This window comes from Podarcis raffonei, chromosome 10 (assembly GCF_027172205.1).
Source record: "Podarcis raffonei isolate rPodRaf1 chromosome 10, rPodRaf1.pri, whole genome shotgun sequence".
Taxonomy (NCBI): Eukaryota; Metazoa; Chordata; class Lepidosauria; order Squamata; family Lacertidae; genus Podarcis; species Podarcis raffonei.
The window spans coordinates 8,366,226-8,392,852 of record NC_070611.1 but is presented as its reverse complement, the minus strand read 5'-3'; positions in this window follow the sequence as shown (position 1 = coordinate 8,392,852).

The window sequence follows — 26,627 nt, the reverse complement described above, 5'->3', positions numbered from 1 at the left end:
ATTTTTTCAAAAAATCTTTTTCCACCGGTTTAGTTGTCGATTGCTGATTTCTTCTCCTGTGATAAAAAGCCTTCTGTTTCCTTCACAAAAGCTTTCAGGGGAGCATTTGCAACAGTTTGGCATCATTTTTGAGTGAATTGCCAAAAGTCAGATTTTTGCTGAAATTGTGACCCCGGGGCTTAGGGATTTTTTCAAAAAATATTCTTCCTCCGCTTAAGTTTTTGAGGGCTGATTTCTTGTCCTGTGATAAAAAGCCTTCTGTTTCGACCGCCAAACCTTTCACGGGAGCATTTGCAACCGTTTAGCACCATTTTTGAGTGAATTGCCAAAAGTCAGATTTTTGCTGAAATTGTGACCCCGGGGCTTAGGGATTTTTTCAAAAAATATTCTTCCTCCGCTTAAGTTTTTGAGGGCTGATTTCTTGTCCTGTGATAAAAAGCCTTCTGTTTCGACCGCCAAACCTTTCACGGGAGCATTTGCAACCGTTTAGCACCATTTTTGAGTGAATTGCCAAAAGTCAGATTTTTGCTGAAATTGTGACCCCGGGGCTTAGGGATTTTTTCAAAAAATCTTTTTCCGCCGGTTAAGTTGTCGAGGGCTGATTTCTTCTCCTGTGATAAAAAGCCTTCGGTTTCGAGCGCCAAACGTTTCACGGGAGCATTTGCAACCGTTTAGCACCATTTTTGAGTGAATTGCCAAAAGTCAGATTTTTGCTGAAATTGTGACCCCGGAGCTTAGGGATTTTTTCAAAAAATATTTTTCTGCCGGTTTAGTTGTCGAGGGCTGATTTCTTCTCCTGTGATAAAAAGCCTTCTGTTTCCTTCGCAAAAGCTTTCAGGGGAGCATTTGCAACAGTTTGGCATCATTTTTGAGTGAATTGCCAAAAGTCAGATTTTTGCTGAAACTGTGACCCCGGGGCTTAGGGATTTTTACAAAAAATCTTTTTCCGCCGGTCAAGTTGTTGAGGGCTGATTTCTTCTCCTGTGATAAAAAGCCTTCTGTTTCGACCGCCAAACCTTTCACGGGAGCATTTGCAACCGTTTAGCACCATTTTTGAGTGAATTTATAAGAGTCAGATTTTTTCAGAAATTGTGACCCCGGAGCTTAGGGATTTTTTCAAAAAATCTTTTTCCGCCGGTTTAGTCGTCGAGGGCTGATTTCTTCTCCTGTGATAAAAAGCCTTCTGTTTCGACCGCCAAACCTTTCACGGGAGCAATTGCAACCGTTTAGCACCATTTTTGAGTGAATTGCCAAAAGTCAGATTTTTGCTGAAATTGTGACCCCGGGGCTTAGGGATTTTTTCAAAAAATCTTTTTCCGCCGGTTAAGTTGTCGAGGGCTGATTTCTTCTCCTGTGATAAAAAGCCTTCTGTTTCGACCGCCAAACGTTTCACGGGAGCATTTGCAACCGTTTAGCACCATTTTTGAGTGAATTGCCAAAAGTCAGATTTTTGCTGAAATTGTGACCCCGGGGCTTAGGGATTTTTTCAAAAAATATTTTTCTGCTGGTTTAGTTGTCGAGGGCTGATTTCTTCTCCTGTGATAAAAAGCCTTCTGTTTCCTTCACAAAAGCTTTCAGGGGAGCATTTGCGACAGTTTGGCATCATTTTTGAGTGAATTGCCAAAAGTCAGATTTTTGCTGAAACTGTGACCCCGGGGCTTAGGGATTTTTACAAAAAATCTTTTTCCGCCGGTCAAGTTGTTGAGGGCTGATTTCTTCTCCTGTGATAAAAAGCGTTCTGTTTCGACCGCCAAACCTTTCACGCGAGCATTTGCAACCGTTTAGCACCATTTTTGATTGAATTGCCAAAAGTCATATTTTTTCAGAAATTGTGACCCCGGGGCTTAGGGATTTTTTCAAAAAATCTTTTTCCGCCGGTCAAGTTGTTGAGGGCTGATTTCTTGTCCTGTGATAAAAAGCCTTCTGTTTCGACCGCCAAACCTTTCACGGGAGCATTTGCAACCGTTTAGCACCATTTTTGAGTGAATTGCCAAAGGTCAGATTTTTTCAGAAATTGTGACCCCGGAGCTTAGGGATTTTTTCAAAAAATATTTTTCTGCCGGTTTAGTTGTCGAGGGCTGATTTCTTCTCCTGTGATAAAAAGCCTTCTGTTTCCTTCGCAAAAGCTTTCAGGGGAGCATTTGCAACAGTTTGGCATCATTTTTGAGTGAATTGCCAAAAGTCAGATTTTTGCTGAAACTGTGACCCCGGGGCTTAGGGATTTTTACAAAAAATCTTTTTCCGCCGGTCAAGTTGTTGAGGGCTGATTTCTTCTCCTGTGATAAAAAGCCTTCTGTTTCGACCGCCAAACCTTTCACGGGAGCATTTGCAACCGTTTAGCACCATTTTTGAGTGAATTTCCAAAAGTCAGATTTTTTCAGAAATTGTGACCCCGGAGCTTAGGGATTTTTTCAAAAAATCTTTTTCCGCCGGTTTAGTCGTCGAGGGCTGATTTCTTCTCCTGTGATAAAAAGCCTTCTGTTTCGACCGCCAAACCTTTCACGGGAGCAATTGCAACCGTTTAGCACCATTTTTGAGTGAATTGCCAAAAGTCAGATTTTTGCTGAAATTGTGACCCCGGGGCTTAGGGATTTTTTCAAAAAATATTTTTCTGCTGGTTTAGTTGTCAAGGGCTGATTTCTTCTCCTGTGATAAAAAGCCTTCTGTTTCCTTCGCAAAAGCTTTCAGGGGAGCATTTGCGACAGTTTGGCATCATTTTTGAGTGAATTGCCAAAAGTCAGATTTTTGCTGAAACTGTGACCCCGGGGCTTAGGGATTTTTTCAAAAAATATTTTTCCGCCGCTTAATTTTTTGAGGGCTGATTTCTTCTCCTGTGATAAAAAGCCTTCTGTTTCGACCGCCAAACCTTTCACGGGAGCATTTGCAACCGTTTAGCACCATTTTTGATTGAATTGCCAAAAGTCATATTTTTTCAGAAATTGTGACCCCGGGGCTTAGGGATTTTTTCAAAAAATCTTTTTCCGCCGGTCAAGTTGTTGAGGGCTGATTTCTTGTCCTGTGATAAAAAGCCTTCTGTTTCGACCGCCAAACCTTTCACGGGAGCATTTGCAACCGTTTAGCACCATTTTTGAGTGAATTGCCAAAGGTCAGATTTTTTCAGAAATTGTGACCCCGGGGCTTAGGGATTTTTTCAAAAAATATTTTTCCACCGGTTTAGTTGTCGAGGGCTGATTTCTTCTCCTGTGATAAAAAGCCTTCTGTTTCCTTCGCAAAAGCTTTCAGGGGAGCATTTGCAACAGTTTGGCATCATTTTTGAGTGAATTGCCAAAAGTCAGATTTTTGCTGAAATTGTGACCCCGGGGCTTAGGGATTTTTTCAAAAAATATTTTTCTGCTGGTTTAGTTGTCAAGGGCTGATTTCTTCTCCTGTGATAAAAAGCCTTCTGTTTCCTTCGCAAAAGCTTTCAGGGGAGCATTTGCGACAGTTTGGCATCATTTTTGAGTGAATTGCCAAAAGTCAGATTTTTGCTGAAATTGTGACCCCGGGGCTTAGGGATTTTTTCAAAAAATATTTTTCCGGCGGTTAAGTTTTCGAGGGCTGATTTCTTCTCCTGTGATAAAAAGCCTTCGGTTTCGACCGCCAAACCTTTCACGGGAGCATTTGCAACCGTTTAGCACCATTTTTGAGTGAATTTCCAAAAGTCATATTTTTTCAGAAATTGTGACCCCGGGGCTTAGGGATTTTTTCAAAAAATCTTTTTCCGCCGGTCAAGTTGTTGAGGGCTGATTTCTTGTCCTGTGATAAAAAGCCTTCTGTTTCGACCGCCAAACCTTTCACGGGAGCATTTGCAACCGTTTAGCACCATTTTTGAGTGAATTGCCAAAGGTCAGATTTTTTCAGAAATTGTGACCCCGGGGCTTAGGGATTTTTTCAAAAAATCTTTTTCCGCCGGTCAAGTTGTTGAGGGCTGATTTCTTCTCCTGTGATAAAAAGCCTTCTGTTTCCTTCGCAAAAGCTTTCAGGGGAGCATTTGCAACAGTTTGGCATCATTTTTGAGTGAATTGCCAAAAGTCAGATTTTTGCTGAAATTGTGACCCCGGGGCTTAGGGATTTTTTCAAAAAATATTTTTCCGTCGGTCAAGTTGTTGAGGGCTGATTTCTTCTCCTGTGATAAAAAGCCTTCTGTTTCGACCGCCAAACCTTTCACGGGAGCATTTGCAACCGTTTAGCACCATTTTTGAGTGAATTTCCAAAAGTCAGATTTTTTCAGAAATTGTGACCCCGGAGCTTAGGGATTTTTTCAAAAAATCTTTTTCCGCCGGTTTAGTCGTCGAGGGCTGATTTCTTCTCCTGTGATAAAAAGCCTTCTGTTTCGACCGCCAAACCTTTCACGGGAGCATTTGCAACAGTTTGGCATCATTTTTGAGTGAATTGCCAAAAGTCAGATTTTTGCTGAAATTGTGACCCCGGCGCTTAGGGATTTTTTCAAAAAATCTTTTTCCGCCGGTTAAGTTGTCGAGGGCTGATTTCTTGTCCTCTGATAAAAAGCCTTCTGTTTCGACCGCCAAACGTTTCACGGGAGCATTTGCAACCGTTTAGCACCATTTTTGAGTGAATTGCCAAAAGTCAGATTTTTGCTGAAATTGTGACCCTGGGGCTTAGGGATTTTTTCAAAAAATATTTTTCTGCTGGTTTAGTTGTCGAGCGCTGATTTCTTCTCCTGTGATAAAAAGCCTTCTGTTTCCTTCGCAAAAGCTTTCAGGGGAGCATTTGCAACAGTTTGGCATCATTTTTGAGTGAATTGCCAAAAGTCAGATTTTTGCTGAAACTGTGACCCCGGGGCTTAGGGATTTTTTCAAAAAATATTTTTCCGCCGGTTAAGTTGTCGAGGGCTGATTTCTTCTCCTGTGATAAAAAGCCTTCTGTTTCCTTCGCAAAAGCTTTCATGGGACCATTTGCAACCGTTTAGCACCATTTTTGAGTGAATTTCCAAAAGTCAGATTTTTTCAGAAATTGTGACCCCGGGGCTTAGGGATTTTTTCAAAAAATCTTTTTCCGCCGGTCAAGTTGTTGAGGGCTGATTTCTTGTCCTGTGATAAAAAGCCTTCTGTTTCGACCGCCAAACCTTTCACGGGAGCATTTGCAACCGTTTAGCACCATTTTTGAGTGAATTACCAAAAGTCAGATTTTTTCAGAAATTGAGACCCCGGAGCTTAGGGATTTTTTCAAAAAATCTTTTTCCGCCGGTTAAGTTGTCGAGGGCTGATTTCTTGTCCTGTGATAAAAAGCCTTCTGTTTCAACTGCCAAACCTTTCACGGGAGCATTTGCAACCGTTTAGCACCATTTTTGAGTGAATTTCCAAAAGTCAGATTTTTGCTGAAATTGTGACCCCGGGGCTTAGGGATTTTTTCAAAAAATATTTTTCTGCCGGTTAAGTTGTCGAGGGCTGATTTCTTCTCCTGTGATAAAAAGCCTTCTGTTTCCTTCGCAAAAGCTTTCAGGGGAGCATTTGCAACAGTTTGGCACCATTTTTGAGTGAATTGCCAAAAGTCAGATTTTTGCTGAAATTGTGACCCCGGGGCTTAGGGATTTTTTCAAAAAATATTTTTCCGTCGGTCAAGTTGTTGAGGGCTGATTTCTTCTCCTGTGATAAAAAGCCTTCTGTTTCGACCGCCAAACCTTTCACGGGAGCATTTGCAACCGTTTAGCACCATTTTTGAGTCAATTGCCAAAAGTCAGATTTTTGCTGAAATTGTGACCCCGGGGCTTAGGGATTTTTTCAAAAAATCTTTTTCCGCCGGTCAAGTTGTTGAGGGCTGATTGCTTCTCCTGTGATAAAAAGCCTTCTGTTTCGACCGCCAAACCTTTCATGGGAGCATTTGCAACCGTTTAGCACCATTTTTGAGTGAATTGCCAAAAGTCAGATTTTTTCAGAAATTGAGACCCCGGAGCTTAGGGATTTTTTCAAAAAATCTTTTTTCGTCAGTTAAGTTTTCGAGGGCTGATTTCTTCTCCTGTGATAAAAAGCCTTCTGTTTCGACCGCCAAACGTTTCACGGGAGCATTTGCAACCGTTTAGCACCATTTTTGAGTGAATTGCCAAAAGTCAAATTTTTGCTGAAATTGTGACCCCGGGGTTTAGGGATTTTTTCAAAAAATCTTTTTCCGCCCGTTAAGTTGTCGAGGGCTGATTTCTTCTCCTGTGATAAAAAGCCTTCTGTTTCCTTCGCAAAAGCTTTCAGGGGAGCATTTGCAACCGTTTAGCACCATTTTTGAGCGAATTGCCAAAAGTCAGATTTTTGCTGAAATTGTGACCCCGGGGCTTAGGGATTTTTTCAAAAAATATTTTTCTGCCGGTTTAGTTGTCAAGGGCTGATTTCTTCTCCTGTGATAAAAAGCCTTCTGTTTCCTTCGCAAAAGCTTTCAGGGCAGCATTTGCAACAGTTTGGCATCATTTTTGAGTGAATTGCCAAAAGTCAGATTTTTGCTGAAATTGTGACCCCGGGGCTTAGGGATTTTTTTCAAAAAATATTTTTCCGCCGCTTAAGTTGTCGAGGGCTGATTTCTTGTCCTGTGATAAAAAGCCTTCTGTTTCGACCCCCAAACCTTTCACGGGAGTATTTGCAACCGTTTAGCACCATTTCAGAGTGAATTGCCAAAAGTCAGATTTTTGCTGACATTGTGACCCCGGGGCTTAGGGATTTTTTCAAAAAATATTTTTCTGCCGGTTTAGTTGTCGAGGGCTGATTTCTTCTCCTGTGATAAAAAGCCTTTTGTTTCCTTCGCAAAAGCTTTCAGGGGAGCATTTGCAACAGTTTGGCATCATTTTTGAGTGAATTGCCAAAAGTCAGATTTTTGCTGAAACTGTGACCCCGGGGCTTAGGGATTTTTTCAAAAAATATTTTTCCGCCGGTTAAGTTGTCGAGGGCTGATTTCTTCTCCTGTGATAAAAAGCCTTCTGTTTCCTTCGCAAAAGCTTTCATGGGACCATTTGCAACCGTTTAGCAAAGGCTGAGCTGGATGAATCCCAAGCTGGAATTAAGATTGCTGGAAGAAATATCAACAACCTCAGATATGCAGATGACACAACCTTGATGGCAGAAAGTGAGGAGGAATTAAAGAACCTTTTAATGAGGGTGAAAGAGGAGAGCGCAAAATATGGTCTGAGGCTCAACATCAAAAAAACGAAGATCATGGCCACTGGTCCCATCACCTCCTGGCAAATAGAAGGGGAAGAAATGGAGGCAGTGAGAGATTTTACTTTCTTGGGCTCCATGATCACTGCAGATGGTGACAGCAGCCACGAAATTAAAAGACGCCTGCTTCTTGGGAGAAGTGCAATGACAGGCCTAGACAGCATCTTGAGAAGTAGAGACGTCACCTTGCCAACAAAGGTCCGTATAGTTAAAGCCATGGTTTTCCCAGTAGTGATGTATGGAAGTGAGAGCTGGACCATAAAGAAGGCTGATCGCCGAAGAATTGATGCTTTTGAATTATGGTGCTGGAGAAGACTCTTGAGAGTCCCATGGACTGCAAGAAGATCAAACGCATCCATTCTTAAGGAAATCAGCCCTGAGTGCTCACTGGAAGGACAGATCGTGAAGCTGAGGCTCCAGTACTTTGGCCACCTCATGAGAAGAGAAGACTCCCTGGAGAAGACACTGCTGCTGGGAAAGATGGAGGGCACAAGGAGAAGGGGGCGACAGAGGATGAGATGGCTGGATAGTGTTCTCGAAGCCACAAACATGAGTCTGACCAAACTGCGGGAGGTAGTGAAGGACAGAGGTGCCTGGCGTGCTCTGGTCCATGGGGTCACGAAGAGTCGGACACGACTAAACGACTAAACAACAACAAGCACCATTTTTGAGTGAATTTCCAAAAGTCAGATTTTTTCAGAAATTGTGACACCGGGGCTTAGGGATTTTTTCAAAAAATCTTTTTCCGCCGGTCAAGTTGTTGAGGGCTGATTTCTTGTCCTGTGATAAAAAGCCTTCTGTTTCGACCGCCAAACGTTTCACGGGAGCATTTGCAACCGTTTAGCACCATTTTTGAGTGAATTACCAAAAGTCAGATTTTTTCAGAAATTGAGACCCCGGAGCTTAGGGATTTTTTCAAAAAATCTTTTTCCGCCGGTTAAGTTGTCGAGGGCTGATTTCTTGTCCTGTGATAAAAAGCCTTCTGTTTCAACTGCCAAACCTTTCACGGGAGCATTTGCAACCGTTTAGCACCATTTTTGAGTGAATTTCCAAAAGTCAGATTTTTGCTGAAATTGTGACCCCGGGGCTTAGGGATTTTTTCAAAAAATATTTTTCTGCCGGTTAAGTTGTCGAGGGCTGATTTCTTCTCCTGTGATAAAAAGCCTTCTGTTTCCTTCGCAAAAGCTTTCAGGGGAGCATTTGCAACAGTTTGGCATCATTTTTGAGTGAATTGCCAAAAGTCATATTTTTGCTGAAATTGTGACCCCGGGGCTTAGGGATTTTTTCAAAAAATATTTTTCCGTCGGTCAAGTTGTTGAGGGCTGATTTCTTCTCCTGTGATAAAAAGCCTTCTGTTTCGACCGCCAAACCTTTCACGGGAGCATTTGCAACCGTTTAGCACCATTTTTGAGTCAATTGCCAAAAGTCAGATTTTTGCTGAAATTGTGACCCCGGGGCTTAGGGATTTTTTCAAAAAATCTTTTTCCGCCGGTCAAGTTGTCAATGGCTGATTTCTTCTCCTGTGATAAAAAGCCTTCTGTTTCGACCGCCAAACCTTTCACGGGAGCATTTGCAACCGTTTAGCACCATTTTTGAGTGAATTGCCAAAAGTCAGATTTTTGCTGAAATTGTGACCCCGGGGCTTAGGGATTTTTACAAAAAATCTTTTTCCGCCGGTCAAGTTGTTGAGGGCTGATTGCTTCTCCTGTGATAAAAAGCCTTCTGTTTCGACCGCCAAACCTTTCACGGGAGCATTTGCAACCGTTTAGCACCATTTTTGAGTGAATTGCCAAAAGTCAGATTTTTTCAGAAATTGAGACCCCGGAGCTTAGGGATTTTTTCAAAAAATCTTTTTTCGTCAGTTAAGTTTTCGAGGGCTGATTTCTTCTCCTGTGATAAAAAGCCTTCTGTTTCGACCGCCAAACGTTTCACGGGAGCATTTGCAACCGTTTAGCACCATTTTTGAGTGAATTGCCAAAAGTCAAATTTTTGCTGAAATTGTGACCCCGGGGATTAGGGATTTTTTCAAAAAATCTTTTTCCGCCGCTTAAGTTGTCGAGGGCTGATTTCTTGTCCTGTGATAAAAAGCCTTCTGTTTCGACCCCCAAACCTTTCACGGGAGTATTTGCAACCGTTTAGCACCATTTTTGAGTGAATTGCCAAAAGTCAGATTTTTGCTGACATTGTGACCCCGGGGCTTAGGGATTTTTTCAAAAAATATTTTTCCGCCGGTTTAGTTGTCAAGGGCTGATTTCTTCTCCTGTGATAAAAAGCCTTCTGTTTCCTTCGCAAAAGCTTTCATGGGACCATTTTCAACAGTTTGGCATCATTTTTCAGTGAATTGCCAAAAGTCAGATTTTTGCTGACATTGTGACCCCGGGGCTTAGGGATTTTTTCAAAAAATATTTTTCCGCCGCTTAAGTTTTTGAGGGCTGATTTCTTCTCCTGTGATAAAAAGCCTTCTGTTTCCTTCGCAAAAGCTTTCAGGGGAGCATTTGCAACAGTTTGGCATCATTTTTGAGTGAATTGCCAAAAATCAGATTTTTGCTGAAATTGTGACCCCGGGGCTTAGGGATTTTTTTCAAAAAATATTTTTCCGCCGCTTAAGTTGTCGAGGGCTGATTTCTTGTCCTGTGATAAAAAGCCTTCTGTTTCGACCCCCAAACCTTTCACGGGAGTATTTGCAACCGTTTAGCACCATTTTTGAGTGAATTGCCAAAAGTCAGATTTTTGCTGACATTGTGACCCCGGGGCTTAGGGATTTTTTCAAAAAATATTTTTCCGCCGGTTTAGTTGTCAAGGGCTGATTTCTTCTCCTGTGATAAAAAGCCTTCTGTTTCCTTCGCAAAAGCTTTCATGGGACCATTTTCAACAGTTTGGCATCATTTTTCAGTGAATTGCCAAAAGTCAGATTTTTGCTGACATTGTGACCCCGGGGCTTAGGGATTTTTTCAAAAAATATTTTTCCGCCGCTTAAGTTTTTGAGGGCTGATTTCTTCTCCTGTGATAAAAAGCCTTCTGTTTCCTTCGCAAAAGCTTTCAGGGGAGCATTTGCAACAGTTTGGCATCATTTTTGAGTGAATTGCCAAAAATCAGATTTTTGCTGAAATTGTGACCCCGGAGCTTAGGGATTTTTTCAAAAAATATTTTTCCGCCGGTTTAGTTGTCGAGGGCTGATTTCTTGTCCTGTGATAAAAAGCCTTCTGTTTCCTTCGCAAAAGCTTTCAGGGGAGCATTTGCAACCGTTTAGCACCATTTTTGAGTGAAATTCCAAAAGTCAGATTTTTTCAGAAATTGAGACCCCGGAGCTTAGGGATTTTTTCAAAAAATCTTTTTCCGCCGGTTAAGTTCTCGAGGGCTGATTTCTTCTCCTGTGATAAAAAGCCTTCTGTTTCGACCGCCAAACGTTTCACGGGAGCATTTGCAACCGTTTAGCACCATTTTTGAGTGAATTATCAAAAGTCAGATTTTTTCAGAAATTGAGACCCCGGAGCTTAGGGATTTTTTCAAAAAATATTTTCCACCGGTTAAGTTGTCGAGGGCTGATTTCTTCTCCTGTGATAAAAAGCCTTCTGTTTCCTTCGCAAAAGCTTTCAGGGGAGCATTTGCAACCGTTTAGCACCATTTTTGAGCGAATTGCCAAAAGTCAGATTTTTGCTGAAATTGTGACCCCGGGGCTTAGGGATTTTTTCAAAAAATCTTTTTCCGGCGGTTTAGTTGTCGAGGGCTGATTTCTTCTCCTGTGATAAAAAGCCTTCTGTTTCGACCGCCAAACGTTTCACGGGAGCATTTGCAACCGTTTAGCACCATTTTTGAGTGAATTGCCAAAAGTCAGATTTTTGCTGAAATTGTGACCCCGGGGCTTAGGGATTTTTTTCAAAAAATATTTTTCCGCCGCTTAAGTTGTCGAGGGCTGATTTCTTGTCCTGTGATAAAAAGCCTTCTGTTTCGACCCCCAAACCTTTCACGGGAGTATTTGCAACCGTTTAGCACCATTTTTGAGTGAATTGCCAAAAGTCAGATTTTTGCTGACATTGTGACCCCGGGGCTTAGGGATTTTTTCAAAAAATATTTTTCCGCCGGTTTAGTTGTCAAGGGCTGATTTCTTCTCCTGTGATAAAAAGCCTTCTGTTTCCTTCGCAAAAGCTTTCATGGGACCATTTTCAACAGTTTGGCATCATTTTTCAGTGAATTGCCAAAAGTCAGATTTTTGCTGACATTGTGACCCCGGGGCTTAGGGATTTTTTCAAAAAATATTTTTCCGCCGCTTAAGTTTTTGAGGGCTGATTTCTTCTCCTGTGATAAAAAGCCTTCTGTTTCCTTCGCAAAAGCTTTCAGGGGAGCATTTGCAACAGTTTGGCATCATTTTTGAGTGAATTGCCAAAAATCAGATTTTTGCTGAAATTGTGACCCCGGAGCTTAGGGATTTTTTCAAAAAATATTTTTCCGCCGGTTTAGTTGTCGAGGGCTGATTTCTTGTCCTGTGATAAAAAGCCTTCTGTTTCCTTCGCAAAAGCTTTCAGGGGAGCATTTGCAACCGTTTAGCACCATTTTTGAGTGAAATTCCAAAAGTCAGATTTTTTCAGAAATTGAGACCCCGGAGCTTAGGGATTTTTTCAAAAAATCTTTTTCCGCCGGTTAAGTTCTCGAGGGCTGATTTCTTCTCCTGTGATAAAAAGCCTTCTGTTTCGACCGCCAAACGTTTCACGGGAGCATTTGCAACCGTTTAGCACCATTTTTGAGTGAATTATCAAAAGTCAGATTTTTTCAGAAATTGAGACCCCGGAGCTTAGGGATTTTTTCAAAAAATCTTTTTCCGCCAGTTAAGTTCTCGAGGGCTGATTTCTTGTCCTGTGATAAAAAGCCTTCTGTTTCAACTGCCAAACCTTTCAGGGGAGCATTTGCAACCGTTTAGCACCATTTTTGAGTCAATTGCCAAAAGTCAGATTTTTGCTGAAATTGTGACCCCGGGGCTTAGGGATTTTTTCAAAAAATCTTTTTCCGGCGGTTTAGTTGTCGAGGGCTGATTTCTTCTCCTGTGATAAAAAGCCTTCTGTTTCCTTCGCAAAAGCTTTCAGGGGAGCATTTGCAACAGTTTGGCATCATTTTTGAGTGAATTGCCAAAAGTCAGATTTTTGCTGAAACTGTGACCCCGGGGCTTAGGGATTTTTTCAAAAAATATTTTTCCGCCGCTTAAGTTTTTGAGGGCTGATTTCTTCTCCTGTGATAAAAAGCCTTCTGTTTCGACCGCCAAACCTTTCACGGGAGCATTTGCAATCGTTTAGCACCATTTTTGAGTGAATTGCCAAAAGTCAGATTTTTTCAGAAATTGTGACCCCGGAGCTTAGGGATTTTTTCAAAAAATCTTTTTCCGCCGGTTTAGTTGTCGAGGGCTGATTTCTTCTCCTGTGATAAAAAGCCTTCTGTTTCGACCGCCAAACTTTCACGGGAGCATTTGCAACCGTTTAGCACCATTTTTGAGTGAATTGCCAAAAGTCAGATTTTTGCTGAAATTGTGACCCCGGGGCTTAGGGATTTTTTCAAAAAATATTTTTCTGCCGGTTTAGTTGTCGAGGGCTGATTTCTTCTCCTGTGATAAAAAGCCTTCTGTTTCCTTCGCAAAAGCTTTCAGGGGAGCATTTGCAACAGTTTGGCATCATTTTTGAGTGAATTGCCAAAAGTCAGATTTTTGCTGAAATTGTGACCCCGGGGCTTAGGGATTTTTTCAAAAAATCTTTTTCCGCCGGTTTAGTTGTCGAGGGCTGATTTCTTCTCCTGTGATAAAAAGCCTTCTGTTTCGACCGCCAAACTTTCACGGGAGCATTTGCAACCGTTTAGCACCATTTTAGAGTGAATTGCCAAAGGTCAGATTTTGGATGAAATTGTGACCCCGGGGTTTAGGGATTTTTTCAAAAAGTCTTTTTCCGCCGGTTTAGTTGTCGAGGGCTGATTTCTTCTCCTGTGATAAAAAGCCTTCTGTTTCCTTCGCAAAAGCTTTCAGGGGAGCATTTGCAACAGTTTGGCATCATTTTTGAGTGAATTGCCAAAACTCAGATTTTTGCTGAAATTGTGACCCCGGGGCTTAGGGATTTTTTCAAAAAATATTTTTCCTCCGCTTAAGTTTTCGAGGGCTGATTTCTTGTCCTGTGATAAAAAGCCTTCTGTTTCGACCACCAAACCTTTCACGGGAGCATTTGCAACCGTTTAGCACCATTTTTGAGTGAATTGCCAAAAGTCAGATTTTTGCTGAAATTGTGACCCCGGGGCTTAGGGATTTTTTCAAAAAATCTTTTTCCGCCGGTTAAGTTGTCGAGGGCTGATTTCTTCTCCTGTGATAAAAAGCCTTCGGTTTCGACCGCCAAACCTTTCACGGGAGCATTTGCAACCGTTTAGCACCATTTTTGAGTGAATTTCCAAAAGTCAGATTTTTGCTGAAATTGTGACCCCGGGGCTTAGGGATTTTTTCAAAAAGTCTTTTTCCGCCGGTTTAGTTGTCGAGGGCTGATTTCTTCTCCTGTGATAAAAAGCCTTCTGTTTCCTTCGCAAAAGCTTTCAGGGGAGCATTTGCAACAGTTTGGCATCATTTTTGAGTGAATTGCCAAAAGTCAGATTTTTGCTGAAACTGTGACCCCGGGGCTTAGGGATTTTTTTCAAAAAATATTTTTCCGCCGCTTAAGTTTTCGAGGGCTGATTTCTTCTCCTGTGATAAAAAGCCTTCTGTTTCCTTCGCCAAACCTTTCACGGGAACATTTGCAACCGTTTAGCACCATTTTTGAGTCAATTGCCAAAAGTCAGATTTTTGCTGAAATTGTGACCCCGGGGCTTAGGGATTTTTTCAAAAAATCTTTTTCCGCCGGTCAAGTTGTTGAGGGCTGATTTCTTCTCCTGTGATAAAAAGCCTTCTGTTTCAACCGCCAAACCTTTCACGGGAGCATTTGCAACCGTTTAGCACCATTTTTGAGTGAATTGCCAAAGGTCAGAGTTTTTCAGAAATTGTGACCCCGGGGCTTAGGGATTTTTTCAAAAAATCTTTTTCCGCCGGTTTAGTTGTCGATTGCTGATTTCTTCTCCTGTGATAAAAAGCCTTCTGTTTCCTTCGCAAAAGCTTTCAGGAGAGCATTTGCAACAGTTTGGCATCATTTTTGAGTGAATTGCCAAAAGTCAGATTTTTGCTGAATTTGTGACCCCGGGGCTTAGGGATTTTTTCAAAAAATATTTTTCCGCCGGTTAAGTTGTCGAGGGCTGATTTCTTCTCCTGTGATAAAAAGCCTTCTGTTTCCTTCGCAAAAGCTTTCAGGGGAGCATTTGCAACCGTTTAGCACCATTTTTGAGTGAATTTCCAAAAGTCAGATTTTTGCTGAAATTGTGACCCCGGGGCTTAGGGATTTTTTCAAAAAATATTTTTCTGCCGGTTTAGTTGTCGAGGGCTGATTTCTTCTCCTGTGATAAAAAGCCTTCTGTTTCCTTCGCAAAAGCTTTCAGGGGAGCATTTGCAACAGTTTGGCATCATTTTTGAGTGAATTGCCAAAAGTCAGATTTTTGCTGAAACTGTGACCCCGGGGCTTAGGGATTTTTTCAAAAAATATTTTTCCGCCGCTTAAGTTTTTGAGGGCTGATTTCTTCTCCTGTGATAAAAAGCCTTCTGTTTCGACCGCCAAACCTTTCACGGGAACATTTGCAATCGTTTAGCACCATTTTTGAGTGAATTGCCAAAAGTCAGATTTTTTCAGAAATTGTGACCCCGGAGCTTAGGGATTTTTTCAAAAAATCTTTTTCCGGCGGTTTAGTTGTCGAGGGCTGATTTCTTCTCCTGTGATAAAAAGCCTTCTGTTTCCTTCGCAAAAGCTTTCAGGGGAGCATTTGCAACAGTTTGGCATCATTTTTGAGTGAATTGCCAAAAGTCAGATTTTTGCTGAAACTGTGACCCCGGGGCTTAGGGATTTTTTCAAAAAATATTTTTCTGCCGGTTTAGTTGTCGAGGGCTGATTTCTTCTCCTGTGATAAAAAGCCTTCTGTTTCCTTCGCAAAAGCTTTCAGGGGAGCATTTGCAACCGTTTAGCACCATTTTTGAGTCAATTGCCAAAAGTCAGATTTTTGCTGAAATTGTGACCCCGGGGCTTAGGGATTTTTTCAAAAAATCTTTTTCCGCCGGTCAAGTTGTTGAGGGCTGATTTCTTCTCCTGTGATAAAAAGCCTTCTGTTTCAACCGCCAAACCTTTCACGGGAGCATTTGCAACCGTTTAGCACCATTTTTGAGTGAATTGCCAAAGGTCAGATTTTTTCAGAAATTGTGACCCCGGGGCTTAGGGATTTTTTCAAAAAATCTTTTTCCGCCGGTTTAGTTGTCGATTGCTGATTTCTTCTCCTGTGATAAAAAGCCTTCTGTTTCCTTCGCAAAAGCTTTCAGGAGAGCATTTGCAACAGTTTGGCATCATTTTTGAGTGAATTGCCAAAAGTCAGATTTTTGCTGAATTTGTGACCCCGGGGCTTAGGGATTTTTTCAAAAAATATTTTTCCGCCGGTTAAGTTGTCGAGGGCTGATTTCTTCTCCTGTGATAAAAAGCCTTCTGTTTCCTTCGCAAAAGCTTTCAGGGGAGCATTTGCAACCGTTTAGCACCATTTTTGAGTGAATTTCCAAAAGTCAGATTTTTGCTGAAATTGTGACCCCGGGGCTTAGGGATTTTTTCAAAAAATATTTTTCTGCCGGTTTAGTTGTCGAGGGCTGATTTCTTCTCCTGTGATAAAAAGCCTTCTGTTTCCTTCGCAAAAGCTTTCAGGGGAGCATTTGCAACAGTTTGGCATCATTTTTGAGTGAATTGCCAAAAGTCAGATTTTTGCTGAAACTGTGACCCCGGGGCTTAGGGATTTTTTCAAAAAATATTTTTCCGCCGCTTAAGTTTTTGAGGGCTGATTTCTTCTCCTGTGATAAAAAGCCTTCTGTTTCGACCGCCAAACCTTTCACGGGAACATTTGCAATCGTTTAGCACCATTTTTGAGTGAATTGCCAAAAGTCAGATTTTTTCAGAAATTGTGACCCCGGAGCTTAGGGATTTTTTCAAAAAATCTTTTTCCGGCGGTTTAGTTGTCGAGGGCTGATTTCTTCTCCTGTGATAAAAAGCCTTCTGTTTCCTTCGCAAAAGCTTTCAGGGGAGCATTTGCAACAGTTTGGCATCATTTTTGAGTGAATTGCCAAAAGTCAGATTTTTGCTGAAACTGTGACCCCGGGGCTTAGGGATTTTTTCAAAAAATATTTTTCCGCCGCTTAAGTTTTTGAGGGCTGATTTCTTCTCCTGTGATAAAAAGCCTTCTGTTTCGACCGCCAAACCTTTCACGGGAGCATTTGCAATCGTTTAGCACCATTTTTGAGTGAATTGCCAAAAGTCAGATTTTTTCAGAAATTGTGACCCCGGAGCTTAGGGATTTTTTTAAAAAATCTTTTTCCGCCGGTTTAGTTGTCGAGGGCTGATTTCTTCTCCTGTGATAAAAAGCCTTCTGTTTCGACCGCCAAACTTTCACGGGAGCATTTGCAACCGTTTAGCACCATTTTTGAGTGAATTGCCAAAAGTCAGATTTTTGCTGAAATTGTGACCCCGGGGCTTAGGGATTTTTTCAAAAAATATTTTTCTGCCGGTTTAGTTGTCGAGGGCTGATTTCTTCTCCTGTGATAAAAAGCCTTCTGTTTCCTTCGCAAAAGCTTTCAGGGGAGCATTTGCAACAGTTTGGCATCATTTTTGAGTGAATTGCCAAAAGTCAGATTTTTGCTGAAATTGTGACCCCGGGGCTTAGGGATTTTTTCAAAAAATCTTTTTCCGCCGGTTTAGTTGTCGAGGGCTGATTTCTTCTCCTGTGATAAAAAGCCTTCTGTTTCGACCGCCAAACTTTCACGGGAGCATTTGCAACCGTTTAGCACCATTTTAGAGTGAATTGCCAAAGGTCAGATTTTGGATGAAATTGTGACCCCGGGGTTTAGGGATTTTTTCAAAAAGTCTTTTTCCGCCGGTTTAGTTGTCGAGGGCTGATTTCTTCTCCTGTGATAAAAAGCCTTCTGTTTCCTTCGCAAAAGCTTTCAGGGGAGCATTTGCAACAGTTTGGCATCATTTTTGAGTGAATTGCCAAAAGTCAGATTTTTGCTGAAATTGTGACCCCGGGGCTTAGGGATTTTTTCAAAAAATATTTTTCCTCCGCTTAAGTTTTCGAGGGCTGATTTCTTGTCCTGTGATAAAAAGCCTTCTGTTTCGACCACCAAACCTTTCACGGGAGCATTTGCAACCGTTTAGCACCATTTTAGAGTGAATTGCCAAAGGTCAGATTTTTTCAGAAATTGTGACCCCGGGGCTTAGGGATTTTTTCAAAAAATATTTTTCTGCCGGTTAAGTTGTCGAGGGCTGATTTCTTCTCCTGTGATAAAAAGCCTTCTGTTTCCTTCGCAAAAGCTTTCAGGGGAGCATTTGCAACAGTTTGGCATCATTTTTGAGTGAATTGCCAAAAGTCAGATTTTTGCTGAAATTGTGACCCCGGGGCTTAGGGATTTTTTCAAAAAATATTTTTCCGTCGGTCAAGTTGTTGAGGGCTGATTTCTTCTCCTGTGATAAAAAGCCTTCTGTTTCGACCGCCAAACCTTTCACGGGAGCATTTGCAACCGTTTAGCACCATTTTTGAGTCAATTGCCAAAAGTCAGATTTTTGCTGAAATTGTGACCCCGGGGCTTAGGGATTTTTTCAAAAAATCTTTTTCCGCCGGTCAAGTTGTCAATGGCTGATTTCTTCTCCTGTGATAAAAAGCCTTCTGTTTCGACCGCCAAACCTTTCACGGGAGCATTTGCAACCGTTTAGCACCATTTTTGAGTGAATTGCCAAAAGTCAGATTTTTGCTGAAATTGTGACCCCGGGGCTTAGGGATTTTTACAAAAAATCTTTTTCCGCCGGTCAAGTTGTTGAGGGCTGATTGCTTCTCCTGTGATAAAAAGCCTTCTGTTTCGACCGCCAAACCTTTCACGGGAGCATTTGCAACCGTTTAGCACCATTTTTGAGTGAATTGCCAAAAGTCAGATTTTTTCAGAAATTGAGACCCCGGAGCTTAGGGATTTTTTCAAAAAATCTTTTTTCGTCAGTTAAGTTTTCGAGGGCTGATTTCTTCTCCTGTGATAAAAAGCCTTCTGTTTCGACCGCCAAACGTTTCACGGGAGCATTTGCAACCGTTTAGCACCATTTTTGAGTGAATTGCCAAAAGTCAAATTTTTGCTGAAATTGTGACCCCGGGGATTAGGGATTTTTTCAAAAAATCTTTTTCCGCCCGTTAAGTTGTCGAGGGCTGATTTCTTCTCCTGTGATAAAAAGCCTTCTGTTTCCTTCGCAAAAGCTTTCAGGGGAGCATTTGCAACCGTTTAGCACCATTTTTGAGCGAATTGCCAAAAGTCAGATTTTTGCTGAAATTGTGACCCCGGGGCTTAGGGATTTTTTCAAAAAATCTTTTTCCGCCGGTTTAGTTGTCAAGGGCTGATTTCTTCTCCTGTGATAAAAAGCCTTCTGTTTCCTTCGCAAAAGCTTTCAGGGCAGCATTTGCAACAGTTTGGCATCATTTTTGAGTGAATTGCCAAAAGTCAGATTTTTGCTGAAATTGTGACCCCGGGGCTTAGGGATTTTTTTCAAAAAATATTTTTCCGCCGCTTAAGTTGTCGAGGGCTGATTTCTTGTCCTGTGATAAAAAGCCTTCTGTTTCGACCCCCAAACCTTTCACGGGAGTATTTGCAACCGTTTAGCACCATTTTTGAGTGAATTGCCAAAAGTCAGATTTTTGCTGACATTGTGACCCCGGGGCTTAGGGATTTTTTCAAAAAATATTTTTCCGCCGGTTTAGTTGTCAAGGGCTGATTTCTTCTCCTGTGATAAAAAGCCTTCTGTTTCCTTCGCAAAAGCTTTCATGGGACCATTTTCAACAGTTTGGCATCATTTTTCAGTGAATTGCCAAAAGTCAGATTTTTGCTGACATTGTGACCCCGGGGCTTAGGGATTTTTTCAAAAAATATTTTTCCGCCGCTTAAGTTTTTGAGGGCTGATTTCTTCTCCTGTGATAAAAAGCCTTCTGTTTCCTTCGCAAAAGCTTTCAGGGGAGCATTTGCAACAGTTTGGCATCATTTTTGAGTGAATTGCCAAAAATCAGATTTTTGCTGAAATTGTGACCCCGGAGCTTAGGGATTTTTTCAAAAAATATTTTTCCGCCGGTTTAGTTGTCGAGGGCTGATTTCTTGTCCTGTGATAAAAAGCCTTCTGTTTCCTTCGCAAAAGCTTTCAGGGGAGCATTTGCAACCGTTTAGCACCATTTTTGAGTGAAATTCCAAAAGTCAGATTTTTTCAGAAATTGAGACCCCGGAGCTTAGGGATTTTTTCAAAAAATCTTTTTCCGCCGGTTAAGTTCTCGAGGGCTGATTTCTTCTCCTGTGATAAAAAGCCTTCTGTTTCGACCGCCAAACGTTTCACGGGAGCATTTGCAACCGTTTAGCACCATTTTTGAGTGAATTATCAAAAGTCAGATTTTTTCAGAAATTGAGACCCCGGAGCTTAGGGATTTTTTCAAAAAATCTTTTTCCGCCAGTTATGTTCTCGAGGGCTGATTTCTTGTCCTGTGATAAAAAGCCTTCTGTTTCAACTGCCAAACCTTTCAGGGGAGCATTTGCAACCGTTTAGCACCATTTTTGAGTCAATTGCCAAAAGTCAGATTTTTGCTGAAATTGTGACCCCGGGGCTTAGGGATTTTTTCAAAAAATCTTTTTCCGGCGGTTTAGTTGTCGAGGGCTGATTTCTTCTCCTGTGATAAAAAGCCTTCTGTTTCCTTCGCAAAAGCTTTCAGGGGAGCATTTGCAACAGTTTGGCATCATTTTTGAGTGAATTGCCAAAAGTCAGATTTTTGCTGAAACTGTGACCCCGGGGCTTAGGGATTTTTTCAAAAAATATTTTTCCGCCGCTTAAGTTTTTGAGGGCTGATTTCTTCTCCTGTGATAAAAAGCCTTCTGTTTCGACCGCCAAACCTTTCACGGGAGCATTTGCAATCGTTTAGCACCATTTTTGAGTGAATTGCCAAAAGTCAGATTTTTTCAGAAATTGTGACCCCGGAGCTTAGGGATTTTTTCAAAAAATCTTTTTCCGCCGGTTTAGTTGTCGAGGGCTGATTTCTTCTCCTGTGATAAAAAGCCTTCTGTTTCGACCGCCAAACTTTCACGGGAGCATTTGCAACCGTTTAGCACCATTTTTGAGTGAATTGCCAAAAGTCAGATTTTTGCTGAAATTGTGACCCCGGGGCTTAGGGATTTTTTCAAAAAATATTTTTCTGCCGGTTTAGTTGTCGAGGGCTGATTTCTTCTCCTGTGATAAAAAGCCTTCTGTTTCCTTCGCAAAAGCTTTCAGGGGAGCATTTGCAACAGTTTGGCATCATTTTTGAGTGAATTGCCAAAAGTCAGATTTTTGCTGAAATTGTGACCCCGGGGCTTAGGGATTTTTTCAAAAAATCTTTTTCCGCCGGTTTAGTTGTCGAGGGCTGATTTCTTCTCCTGTGATAAAAAGCCTTCTGTTTCGACCGCCAAACTTTCACGGGAGCATTTGCAACCGTTTAGCACCATTTTAGAGTGAATTGCCAAAGGTCAGATTTTGGATGAAATTGTGACCCCGGGGTTTAGGGATTTTTTCAAAAAGTCTTTTTCCGCCGGTTTAGTTGTCGAGGGCTGATTTCTTCTCCTGTGATAAAAAGCCTTCTGTTTCCTTCGCAAAAGCTTTCAGGGGAGCATTTGCAACCGTTTAGCACCATTTTTGAGCGAATTGCCAAAAGTCAGATTTTTGCTGAAATTGTGACCCCGGGGCTTAGGGATTTTTTCAAAAAATCTTTTTCCGCCGGTTTAGTTGTCAAGGGCTGATTTCTTCTCCTGTGATAAAAAGCCTTCTGTTTCCTTCGCAAAAGCTTTCAGGGCAGCATTTGCAACAGTTTGGCATCATTTTTGAGTGAATTGCCAAAAGTCAGATTTTTGCTGAAATTGTGACCCCGGGGCTTAGGGATTTTTTTCAAAAAATATTTTTCCGCCGCTTAAGTTGTCGAGGGCTGATTTCTTGTCCTGTGATAAAAAGCCTTCTGTTTCGACCCCCAAACCTTTCACGGGAGTATTTGCAACCGTTTAGCACCATTTTTGAGTGAATTGCCAAAAGTCAGATTTTTGCTGACATTGTGACCCCGGGGCTTAGGGATTTTTTCAAAAAATATTTTTCCGCCGGTTTAGTTGTCAAGGGCTGATTTCTTCTCCTGTGATAAAAAGCCTTCTGTTTCCTTCGCAAAAGCTTTCATGGGACCATTTTCAACAGTTTGGCATCATTTTTCAGTGAATTGCCAAAAGTCAGATTTTTGCTGACATTGTGACCCCGGGGCTTAGGGATTTTTTCAAAAAATATTTTTCCGCCGCTTAAGTTTTTGAGGGCTGATTTCTTCTCCTGTGATAAAAAGCCTTCTGTTTCCTTCGCAAAAGCTTTCAGGGGAGCATTTGCAACAGTTTGGCATCATTTTTGAGTGAATTGCCAAAAATCAGATTTTTGCTGAAATTGTGACCCCGGAGCTTAGGGATTTTTTCAAAAAATATTTTTCCGCCGGTTTAGTTGTCGAGGGCTGATTTCTTGTCCTGTGATAAAAAGCCTTCTGTTTCCTTCGCAAAAGCTTTCAGGGGAGCATTTGCAACCGTTTAGCACCATTTTTGAGTGAAATTCCAAAAGTCAGATTTTTTCAGAAATTGAGACCCCGGAGCTTAGGGATTTTTTCAAAAAATCTTTTTCCGCCGGTTAAGTTCTCGAGGGCTGATTTCTTCTCCTGTGATAAAAAGCCTTCTGTTTCGACCGCCAAACGTTTCACGGGAGCATTTGCAACCGTTTAGCACCATTTTTGAGTGAATTATCAAAAGTCAGATTTTTTCAGAAATTGAGACCCCGGAGCTTAGGGATTTTTTCAAAAAATCTTTTTCCGCCAGTTATGTTCTCGAGGGCTGATTTCTTGTCCTGTGATAAAAAGCCTTCTGTTTCAACTGCCAAACCTTTCAGGGGAGCATTTGCAACCGTTTAGCACCATTTTTGAGTCAATTGCCAAAAGTCAGATTTTTGCTGAAATTGTGACCCCGGGGCTTAGGGATTTTTTCAAAAAATCTTTTTCCGGCGGTTTAGTTGTCGAGGGCTGATTTCTTCTCCTGTGATAAAAAGCCTTCTGTTTCCTTCGCAAAAGCTTTCAGGGGAGCATTTGCAACAGTTTGGCATCATTTTTGAGTGAATTGCCAAAAGTCAGATTTTTGCTGAAACTGTGACCCCGGGGCTTAGGGATTTTTTCAAAAAATATTTTTCCGCCGCTTAAGTTTTTGAGGGCTGATTTCTTCTCCTGTGATAAAAAGCCTTCTGTTTCGACCGCCAAACCTTTCACGGGAGCATTTGCAATCGTTTAGCACCATTTTTGAGTGAATTGCCAAAAGTCAGATTTTTTCAGAAATTGTGACCCCGGAGCTTAGGGATTTTTTCAAAAAATCTTTTTCCGCCGGTTTAGTTGTCGAGGGCTGATTTCTTCTCCTGTGATAAAAAGCCTTCTGTTTCGACCGCCAAACTTTCACGGGAGCATTTGCAACCGTTTAGCACCATTTTTGAGTGAATTGCCAAAAGTCAGATTTTTGCTGAAATTGTGACCCCGGGGCTTAGGGATTTTTTCAAAAAATATTTTTCTGCCGGTTTAGTTGTCGAGGGCTGATTTCTTCTCCTGTGATAAAAAGCCTTCTGTTTCCTTCGCAAAAGCTTTCAGGGGAGCATTTGCAACAGTTTGGCATCATTTTTGAGTGAATTGCCAAAAGTCAGATTTTTGCTGAAATTGTGACCCCGGGGCTTAGGGATTTTTTCAAAAAATCTTTTTCCGCCGGTTTAGTTGTCGAGGGCTGATTTCTTCTCCTGTGATAAAAAGCCTTCTGTTTCGACCGCCAAACTTTCACGGGAGCATTTGCAACCGTTTAGCACCATTTTTGAGTGAATTGCCAAAGGTCAGATTTTGGATGAAATTGTGACCCCGGGGTTTAGGGATTTTTTCAAAAAGTCTTTTTCCGCCGGTTTAGTTGTCGAGGGCTGATTTCTTCTCCTGTGATAAAAAGCCTTCTGTTTCCTTCGCCAAACCTTTCACGGGAACATTTGCAACCGTTTAGCACCATTTTTGAGTCAATTGCCAAAAGTCAGATTTTTGCTGAAATTGTGACCCCGGGGCTTAGGGATTTTTTCAAAAAATCTTTTTCCGCCGGTCAAGTTGTTGAGGGCTGATTTCTTCTCCTGTGATAAAAAGCCTTCTGTTTCAACCGCCAAACCTTTCACGGGAGCATTTGCAACCGTTTAGCACCATTTTTGAGTGAATTGCCAAAGGTCAGAGTTTTTCAGAAATTGTGACCCCGGGGCTTAGGGATTTTTTCAAAAAATCTTTTTCCGCCGGTTTAGTTGTCGATTGCTGATTTCTTCTCCTGTGATAAAAAGCCTTCTGTTTCCTTCGCAAAAGCTTTCAGGAGAGCATTTGCAACAGTTTGGCATCATTTTTGAGTGAATTGCCAAAAGTCAGATTTTTGCTGAATTTGTGACCCCGGGGCTTAGGGATTTTTTCAAAAAATATTTTTCCGCCGGTTAAGTTGTCGAGGGCTGATTTCTTCTCCTGTGATAAAAAGCCTTCTGTTTCCTTCGCAAAAGCTTTCAGGGGAGCATTTGCAACCGTTTAGCACCATTTTTGAGTGAATTTCCAAAAGTCAGATTTTTGCTGAAATTGTGACCCCGGGGCTTAGGGATTTTTTCAAAAAATATTTTTCTGCCGGTTTAGTTGTCGAGGGCTGATTTCTTCTCCTGTGATAAAAAGCCTTCTGTTTCCTTCGCAAAAGCTTTCAGGGGAGCATTTGCAACAGTTTGGCATCATTTTTGAGTGAATTGCCAAAAGTCAGATTTTTGCTGAAACTGTGACCCCGGGGCTTAGGGATTTTTTCAAAAAATATTTTTCCGCCGCTTAAGTTTTTGAGGGCTGATTTCTTCTCCTGTGATAAAAAGCCTTCTGTTTCGACCGCCAAACCTTTCACGGGAACATTTGCAATCGTTTAGCACCATTTTTGAGTGAATTGCCAAAAGTCAGATTTTTTCAGAAATTGTGACCCCGGAGCTTAGGGATTTTTTCAAAAAATCTTTTTCCGGCGGTTTAGTTGTCGAGGGCTGATTTCTTCTCCTGTGATAAAAAGCCTTCTGTTTCCTTCGCAAAAGCTTTCAGGGGAGCATTTGCAACAGTTTGGCATCATTTTTGAGTGAATTGCCAAAAGTCAGATTTTTGCTGAAACTGTGACCCCGGGGCTTAGGGATTTTTTCAAAAAATATTTTTCCGCCGCTTAAGTTTTTGAGGGCTGATTTCTTCTCCTGTGATAAAAAGCCTTCTGTTTCGACCGCCAAACCTTTCACGGGAGCATTTGCAATCGTTTAGCACCATTTTTGAGTGAATTGCCAAAAGTCAGATTTTTTCAGAAATTGTGACCCCGGAGCTTAGGGATTTTTTCAAAAAATCTTTTTCCGCCGGTTTAGTTGTCGAGGGCTGATTTCTTCTCCTGTGATAAAAAGCCTTCTGTTTCGACCGCCAAACTTTCACGGGAGCATTTGCAACCGTTTAGCACCATTTTTGAGTGAATTGCCAAAAGTCAGATTTTTGCTGAAATTGTGACCCCGGGGCTTAGGGATTTTTTCAAAAAATATTTTTCTGCCGGTTTAGTTGTCGAGGGCTGATTTCTTCTCCTGTGATAAAAAGCCTTCTGTTTCCTTCGCAAAAGCTTTCAGGGGAGCATTTGCAACAGTTTGGCATCATTTTTGAGTGAATTGCCAAAAGTCAGATTTTTGCTGAAATTGTGACCCCGGGGCTTAGGGATTTTTTCAAAAAATCTTTTTCCGCCGGTTTAGTTGTCGAGGGCTGATTTCTTCTCCTGTGATAAAAAGCCTTCTGTTTCGACCGCCAAACTTTCACGGGAGCATTTGCAACCGTTTAGCACCATTTTAGAGTGAATTGCCAAAGGTCAGATTTTGGATGAAATTGTGACCCCGGGGTTTAGGGATTTTTTCAAAAAGTCTTTTTCCGCCGGTTTAGTTGTCGAGGGCTGATTTCTTCTCCTGTGATAAAAAGCCTTCTGTTTCCTTCGCAAAAGCTTTCAGGGGAGCATTTGCAACAGTTTGGCATCATTTTTGAGTGAATTGCCAAAAGTCAGATTTTTGCTGAAATTGTGACCCCGGGGCTTAGGGATTTTTTCAAAAAATATTTTTCCTCCGCTTAAGTTTTCGAGGGCTGATTTCTTGTCCTGTGATAAAAAGCCTTCTGTTTCGACCACCAAACCTTTCACGGGAGCATTTGCAACCGTTTAGCACCATTTTTGAGTGAATTGCCAAAAGTCAGATTTTTGCTGAAATTGTGACCCCGGGGCTTAGGGATTTTTTCAAAAAATCTTTTTCCGCCGGTTAAGTTGTCGAGGGCTGATTTCTTCTCCTGTGATAAAAAGCCTTCGGTTTCGACCGCCAAACCTTTCACGGGAGCATTTGCAACCGTTTAGCACCATTTTTGAGTGAATTTCCAAAAGTCAGATTTTTGCTGAAATTGTGACCCCGGGGCTTAGGGATTTTTTCAAAAAGTCTTTTTCCGCCGGTTTAGTTGTCGAGGGCTGATTTCTTCTCCTGTGATAAAAAGCCTTCTGTTTCCTTCGCAAAAGCTTTCAGGGGAGCATTTGCAACAGTTTGGCATCATTTTTGAGTGAATTGCCAAAAGTCAGATTTTTGCTGAAACTGTGACCCCGGGGCTTAGGGATTTTTTTCAAAAAATATTTTTCCGCCGCTTAAGTTTTCGAGGGCTGATTTCTTCTCCTGTGATAAAAAGCCTTCTGTTTCCTTCGCCAAACCTTTCACGGGAACATTTGCAACCGTTTAGCACCATTTTTGAGTCAATTGCCAAAAGTCAGATTTTTGCTGAAATTGTGACCCCGGGGCTTAGGGATTTTTTCAAAAAATCTTTTTCCGCCGGTCAAGTTGTTGAGGGCTGATTTCTTCTCCTGTGATAAAAAGCCTTCTGTTTCAACCGCCAAACCTTTCACGGGAGCATTTGCAACCGTTTAGCACCATTTTTGAGTGAATTGCCAAAGGTCAGATTTTTTCAGAAATTGTGACCCCGGTGCTTAGGGATTTTTTCAAAAAATCTTTTTCCGCCGGTTTAGTTGTCGATTGCTGATTTCTTCTCCTGTGATAAAAAGCCTTCTGTTTCCTTCGCAAAAGCTTTCAGGAGAGCATTTGCAACAGTTTGGCATCATTTTTGAGTGAATTGCCAAAAGTCAGATTTTTGCTGAATTTGTGACCCCGGGGCTTAGGGATTTTTTCAAAAAATATTTTTCCGCCGGTTAAGTTGTCGAGGGCTGATTTCTTCTCCTGTGATAAA